This window comes from Chinchilla lanigera, unplaced genomic scaffold (genome assembly GCF_000276665.1).
Source record: "Chinchilla lanigera isolate Chin_1 unplaced genomic scaffold, ChiLan1.0 scaffold00018, whole genome shotgun sequence".
NCBI lineage: Eukaryota > Metazoa > Chordata > Mammalia > Rodentia > Chinchillidae > Chinchilla > Chinchilla lanigera.
Window position 1 is genome coordinate 23,047,140 of NW_004955419.1, and position 6,236 is coordinate 23,053,375.

General features: G+C 33.5%; 1 pseudogene; it reads right to left on the reverse strand.

Moving 5' to 3' along the window:
• Positions 1-3,683: 3,683 nt before the first annotated feature.
• LOC102007556 lies at positions 3,684-5,056 on the reverse strand (annotated as a pseudogene).
• Positions 5,057-6,236: the final 1,180 nt, after the last annotated feature.

The following is a 6,236-nucleotide window of genomic DNA, read 5'->3' on the forward strand; positions in this document are numbered from 1 at the left end:
TCACTACCAGGAATCTTCCCACTAATAATCTAAATCCACCCATCCCTATGAGCCAGTTATACGCCATTATATTACTGCAATATATTTATTCTTTATAAAATCAATTAAATTTATAAAGCATTTATTTTGGGTTTATATTTTATTATTTTTTTCTCCTCACTAGTCAATAAGTTGAATTTCCAAAACTATAGCTGTCCTGTTCACAAGTGCATTTCCAATGATAAACGTTTCTGATTGAAAATTCTATGTTTACATTTTAATTGCAAACATGTATAATACAGGCACATTATAAAAATTCTTTCATTTTCCAGAGATATTTCCTGTGCATACTTTTAAATATGTTTATCTTAAGTTTGATTCAGTAAATTCATTTATTTATTCATCCACAAGCTATATTCATCTTGCATTGCATAAGAAATAATCTGTAAGTATTGGATGTCCAATGTAACCTAGTAAGTGCAAGGATAAAGACATTGCTGACATGAAAACAAATATATGCATATGTAAATGGTGGCAGACTGAATATGTAAGTGACATCAGGGTAGGATATTAAATAGCTTTTTTAAAAGATTGTCTTGGCACATGTTTACAGTTACATAATATTTACATTGATCTTAGAGACATACAAGTACTTAATATATCTTAATTCTTTTCATTGTCATCTTCTTCCCTCATTTCCCCTTCCCTACCTTTCTAGAGCTCCTTCTGATTTGCAAAAGATCTATCTTCCTGTTTCTTATTGTCTCTGGTTTATTTTGTTTTAAAAAATTAATTATATTTTGGTTTGCTCCTATAGGAAGTTATGTGAAATTTAAACTTGTGTGTATCATTTATTCCACATAACATTATGATCTCAAGTTTCATTCATTATTCTATGATTGACCCAAATTTATATTTCTTTATAGCAAAGTTATACTCTGTTATGTTTAAATACAACATTTTCTGTATCCATTTATCTGTTGATGGATATATTGGCTACTGCAAGTGTTAGCTGTTATGACTGCTACTGCTATAAACACAGATATGCATGTATCACTGTGGTATAATATCTTTCACTCTTATGGCAATATACCTAGAAGAGGAATAGCTGGGTCAAATGAAATTTTTCTTTGGTGTTATTTTGTGAAATTTACATACTGATTCCATAGTGGTTATACCAATTTACATTATCAAGTACAATGCAGAAGGGTGCTGCCTCAGCCTTGCCAGAATTGTTAGTGTTTGTTATTTGTTTGTATATTTTGACAGTACCTATTCCTTTTGGAGCAAGATGGAATCTCAATGTCTTTTTCATTCACATTTCTTTGATAGTCAGAGATATATATAACTCAGGTGACTAGGGCAGCAAGTTATTTATTTATTTTTTGTTTTTTTCTGGTACCTGGTATTGAACTCACAACCTCATGCTTGCCAGGCAGGTGCTGTGCCACTGAGTTAAATCCCCTGCCCCCAACAGGGTATTAAGTTGGAAAGACCTTCTTAAAATTTCAGCTTAATATTGAAATAGAAAATCATTTTTATTCCCAGATACATCTGACCTTAAATGTATTATGAATGAGCCCAGGAACAGGATAATATCTGTAAACACATGGCTAATGTCCTTTACCAGATGGTAAATTAGAACAGTGTATTTTAAATTCTTGTACTCTACCTACACATTTGTTTATTCAAACTATTGTGTGTCAATTATTCAGTTAGAAATCTTACTCCTTGAATTGTAAGACAGAAATAACAGAGCATAATTGTTTGAGTCTGAGGTTCAAGTTTTTTTAGTTTTGTTTTTGTTTTTGTTTTTTTCCAATACTGGGAATGGACCTCACGACCTCGTGCTTGCCAGGCAGGTGCTGTGCCGCTGAGCTAAATCCCCAGCCCCTGAGGTTAAAGTTTCAACTCTGACTTTTTGTAGCTTTATAATGCTAGCAAGTTATGCAATTTTGCCAATCCTCTAAGTTTTATTTGATTGTTTAGTAATAACTTCATCAGTCTTTACTCCAGCTTTTATAATCACATCACCAATACTGTCAATTCTTCCAGAAGTGATTCATGCCGTGAAGATGTCTTTATTGAAATGATTTAGTCTGCCAGTATCTCATTAAGTTTATTTCTCTTCCGTCTCAACTGCAAGGGCTGGTACATGATTTCTTGATTTATATTTATGACTTAAATTTCACTCTACCTGACTTTGTGGTTACTTATTCAGGTGATGAGGATTAATTACTTTTCAATTTATCTTTAAAACTATCAGATTGGTTTTGTTTTTAGACTATTATTCAAATATAATTCATCTCTTTGTAAATGTTTATGATTTAATTACGAAGTATAGATGGGTAGAAAATCAATACTTTTTTGTTTCATAATGGCAGTTTAAATAATTATTTATGTCTAGTGAACTAGAAATTTTTCCTACTTTGCAGAACATTATTGTTATTTGATTACTGATAAGTAGTATTGTTCTCTGTGCCGAAACACAATGTAATGATTTCACAGATTATGTCACTCAATCTTTGTAAATCTGAGTTTAGTACTGATAGTGTCTCCATGTTAAAATCATTACAGAAAATAAGTACTGCATACAAAGCTAATATGTCGTGGGAAACTTAGTTTCTGAGTAGTTGTTATGTAGTAGTCAGTTAATTGCTAGTTCTTGAACAGCTAGTAGTAGTATTAAAAATAAAAACTCAGAACATTAAACATTGATTATAATTTTATGTGAATACAATAAGAGAAAGAATTTTATGTAATAATTCTTCCCAGTCATATCACACCATACTAAAAAAACTGTAGAGATAGCTAAGGTAAATGGTCAAAACTATGTGCAAAAATCAGAAGGATTTTGAATGCTAATTATTTTTATTTTTCTATTGTATATGCTAGGAAATCTATGTAATATCTACAGATACTTAAAGTTATAGTTTCAGTACTCATTTGGGTTCAGTTTTGCATTTCAAGCTTTTACTTTAGTAGAATCAATGGCTTAATTGCTTGCCTTATTAGATAGTATGATTCCATTTAATTAATGTCATAATTTGGGACAGTTTTGGAAACTCTTTTTGCCTATTATTTCAATCTGAAGAGCAATCTTGTTTGGTCCAAAATATTCTCTTTTATGTAGTGTGAAAATTTTTGGAATAGGCCAACGTTTAATAATTCCCAATAAAGATTTGGTCCTATATAGAAGGCAGTGGAGTTAATAGAATTAGCCACATTGGGCCAACATTTGGCCGGAGCTAAACTGCAATTGTACCACTTAGGATAAACTTTCCAGTTTACCTTGACAGATGAGCTGAAAATCAGCTGTCATTTAAAACAAATTTAATGTTTTAAATAAAATATTTTCCTATTTTCTGTATCTTTCAAAGTGTATGCAAATAAAACTGTAGAAGAGCTAGTGTTTTAAGTAAAGCAGAACATAGAGAAATGATAAATGTCTGAAGTGACAGGTATATTTATCTTGATTTGAATGTTGCGCAGTGTATACATACACTGAAACATCGGTCTGTAAATATGCACTATATTTGCGTGTCAGTTTGAAGATGGGGAAGATAGTATACTTCCTTGTGAAAAAAATATTCTCATTATTTTATGTGGAGAAAAAGTATTTTTTTTCAATAATGATCTTTTATTGCCTCATTAAGATATCACATATTGGTCTTGCAGTCCAGAAGCTTGTTTCTGTGCCTGGATAGCTCTTGGACCTACTCATCTGGCTGCTGAACTGTTCCCTCTTCAGAAACATAGATACCATCCAAACATTTTCTGATATCCTTGTTTTTGACTGCTGTGGCCTACTGAATGAAAGCAGCTGAATGAAACAAGCTCAGTGTCATTTCCTTCAAGGATTAGTTCATCTTTCTTGGGCTTGAGATACTGAGCAAGCAATACCTGCCCTCGTATGAACTCAGTGAAGGTATTTTTCACCCGAGAAATTCCAAATTTCGACCCATTCTCCTGAATAGCGATGTTAATGGGGAAGTGAGCATACACAGACCTCATCTTGTAATGAAAGCCCAGCGTGCCACCCTTGGTCATGCTCTGTACATGGCTACAGATCATGAAAATGGTAGCCAGTTCCTTTCTGTTTCCTCATCATTTGTCAACCCGGAGCCTCTTCTTTTTCTTCCTGAGGAGACTGAGTTCTACATTGATGTGGTTGAAGTCCCTCCGCAGGGCTCCTCTGGGGCCCTTCAAGGTAACCGTGCGTTCCTTCAGAGTGATGTCCACATTTTCTGGAATGTTGACAGTTTGATTGCTGAGAATGGTCTTTACTATGAAATGTGTATTGTCTTATGCTCTTTAACCCTGAGCTTTGACCTGTAGTCTAGGGATTTTCAACTGGAGAAATGCTTCTGAATTTCAATTCTTAGATTTGTATCAGTTGCAGTGCTCTTAAACTACAGAAGTGTGGTTCATCAGATTAATCCAATATTCCGGGTAAGACTGTCAGAGGAATGCGTTTTTCACAGAAAATTAACAAACAGCCATATAGTACCTAATGGCCTAAGAAACTTAATCTATTTCCCAGATCATTTGAATTACTAAGACTTTTCTCTGTTTTCTTACTGAGTAATATCAAGTTCAATATCTTATTTCTGCAGACTTCAAATGATATCAGACTGTCTTTTCTTTCAAACATAAATCCAATAATTACTATTTGGTCAACACACTCTTGTATGGACGATTTCTTGAAACCGAAAGACAATAACTGAGCTTAAAGTGCTATGCTTAACAGTTTAGAGTAATATATATAGCAAATGCAGTGGAGAATCTTTCTGTCAATGTGGATTTCTTAACAGAAATTCACTTAAATGAGAACCTAGCAATTTGTTGTATATTATCTTATTGTAGTTAAGACCAAGCTTTACTGAACACATTGCTATCCCCTACACATAAATTACCTCTTGGCACTGCAGTTCTTTTAGATAAATATTTTCTCTCTTTTAATTTTAAATAAGCTTTTACCATCTGTTCTGTCCTTTAGATCCAAATGCCAGAGAACATAACTTACTATTTTCCCATTTACAAACTGCAGACAGAGAAATGATTTGGTGCTCGGCATGTCTACATTCTTAATTCTACACAGTCAGTATTTGTTTTCCTTTCCTCGTGCTTCAAATATAATGAGAGATATTATTCTATTCTGACACACTGAAATCTTTCCCAGCCAAACAGAACACAAAGAAGGAGGAATTATTTATTGAAATACCATGCTAAGACCATATCTGCAGAAATGTAATGTACCTGAAGTATTATAATCAAATATAGGAGATGTTAAGCCTAATTGTGTCAGGCGGATGCCATACAGTTTATTGTACCGAAGACTCCAGATAAAGAAAATCTATTTGTCTCCTAACAGGCACACAGGACATTTCCAAAAAAAATTTTAGAAATCTATGTATTTAGCCTGTCTGTACCTGTAGATAAGCTACATATTCCAGAAACATATTGAAAATTACCTGGGTATTAAATCAAATCACAACACAGAAGAGAGGATGAGCATAATGAATCTGGTTTAAAAAGGAGAATTATGTTCAATTCAACCCAGATTCCTGAAGCTTTCTGTTTGAACACATCGCTGCATGAAACTTAACTAAATACATCCACAATAAAAAAGCTACTGATAAAAAAAAATCAAAAGAAAGGAAAACAGGGAAAACTTGTAAGTGAATTTATAAGACACTAATATTTCTAGTAGAAGAGTGACAATATTTTATAAAAGAAGAAATCGGGTGCTTTGAAGGCTTTGGCTATTCTCCTGAGAGACTTTGCTACTTCTGGAGTGGTCCCGTTCTGTACTGATGTCTCAACTCACCATCCTACAGCAGTCAGAGATTGGACGTTTGTGCCTGAGGGGCTGTATATGGACCAAGGCCAGGTTAATCTGGATCCTCTCTCTCTACAATTCAGGATCAGACAATGGTGAGTGTGGTAAGTGCTGTAGAATTAGATCAGAGACATAGCTAAGCTCTCAGGCGCTGCTGTCTACAAGTACAATGCATTTATTTTCTTGTAGTTTTTGATACAATTGAAATCAGGCCTCATTTTTAAACACTGATTTAATATGTTAAACTCACTTAGGAGTATTTGTGTCTTGTCATTTTAGCCTTCTGCATCATATGCAAAAGTCACTTTCAAAACAGAGTAGGAAGACAAATATTGATATTTAAAACTAAGCAAAAATTTAAAAGCTACAGATGTTCTCATAATTTGAAGAGAAGTAAAATAATCCCTGCAAAATG